Here is a 1,922-nt window from a genome sequence, read left to right as displayed (position 1 = left end):
CAAGAGCTTTGTTGGTTTCTTATCTGCTTCTATGTTGATCACTTCTTATTCCTATGAGACAGTTGCTATGTCCCATCTCCTTAGAGGGCCTTGTCACTCTTTGGAATTAGTTACTTGGTTTCCGTGACCTCTGTTCTCTGATGAGTTTAAGAAGTTATTTATAAATTATTCCAGTTTTTTTCTTGTGGTTAAGGTAGTAGCAGCACACTCTTGCAGCTTTCTAAATTTTAAACAGAAGCACAACTCAAAAGTTTATAAACTAATGAATCACACAGTTGCATTTTAAAAGTGTTAATCATATAGTATGTACAATGGCTTTGAAGTATGTACTGTATTTGAAATACTTTCACTTAATTTTTTTAAGAACTTTAAATTTTATTTTTCAGTTACAGTTTACATTCAACATTATTTATATACTAGAGGCCCGGTGCACGAAATTAGTGCAATGGGCCCCAATTGTCCCTCAGCCCAGCCTGCACTCTCTCCAATCTGGGACCCCTCAAAGGATGTCCGACTGCCCTCTCACAATCCAGGACTGCTGGCTCCCAGCTGCTCGCCTGCCTGCCTGCCTGCCTGATTGCCCCTAACCACTCCCCTGCCAGCCTGATCAATGCTTAACTGCTCCCCTACTGGCCCGATTGCTCCTAACTGCCCTACCTTGCCAGCCTGGTCACCCCAACTGCCCTCCCCTGCAGGCCTGGGTCCCCCCCAACTGCCCTCCTCTGCTGGCCCGGTCACCCCTGTCCTCCCTTGCAGGCCATCTTGTGTCCACATGGGGGCAGCCATCTTGTGTGTTGGAGTTATGGCCCATTTGCATATTATTCTTTTATTAGATAGGATTCCCTATGGTGTACTTTATATCCCTGTGACTATTTTGTGATTACCAATTTGTACTTCTTAATCCCTTCACCTTTTTCACCCAGCCCCCCAACCACCTTCCCATCTGGCAGTCCTCAATTTGTTCTCAGTATCTATAAGTCTGTTTCTGTTTGTTTGTTCATTTATTTTGTTCTTTAGGTTCCATATATGTGAAATCAAATGGAATTTTCTTTAACTTATTTCATTTAGCACAGCTGTAGATTTATCCATGCTGTCACAAATGCTAAGGTTTCATTCTTATAGCCAAGTAATATTCCACTGTATTTATGCACCACCATTTTTATCCTTTCATCTATGGATAAGTTACTTGGGTTGCTTCCATATCTTGGCTATTAATAATGTGGCAATGAACATGGGGGAGCACATATTCTTTTGCATTAGTGTTTTGGGTTTCTTTAGATATATACTCAGAAATGGAATCCCTATTTCCTCAGGCAGTTCCATTTTTTATTTTGTGAGGAATCTCCCTACTGTTTTTTATAGTGACTGCACCAATCTGCACTCACACCCACAGTTCTCTTTTCTCCACATCCTCACCAACTACTGTTGATTTATTGGTGACAGCCATTCTGACAGGTATAAGGTGATATCTCATTGTAGTTTTAATTTGCATTTTTCTGAGCATTGGTGATGTTGAATATCTTTTCATATGTTTATTGGCTGTGTGTGTGTCCTCTTTGGAGAAGTGTCTATTTAGGTCCTCTGCCCATTTTTATTATTATTATTATTACTAGTGGCCCGGTGCACGAAATTCGTGCACAGGAGGGGGGTGTAGAAGAAATATTTTAGTATCACTATTCGCCCTTCTCTGTGTCAATCAAATTCACAATAGACAATTACAGGTGGAAACACACGTGTGATTGGTGCCAGCGAGAGCTTTATATGTATCATGCATGAGAGAGTCAACTTAGCCTTTATAAATATAGAACAAACTTGCTTAATTAGACCTGCTTTCTGAGTTAGCTAAACTTTTTCCAGCCCAGTGAAGCACCCCATCTTCCCTTACAGGTAATTGCCAGCAACACAGCTGTCAAAATGACTAT

Source organism: Myotis davidii, unplaced genomic scaffold (genome assembly GCF_000327345.1).
Source record: "Myotis davidii unplaced genomic scaffold, ASM32734v1 scaffold281, whole genome shotgun sequence".
Lineage (NCBI taxonomy): Eukaryota > Metazoa > Chordata > Mammalia > Chiroptera > Vespertilionidae > Myotis > Myotis davidii.
The sequence above is the reverse complement of the archived record's forward strand: the minus strand, read 5'-3'. Positions refer to the sequence as shown.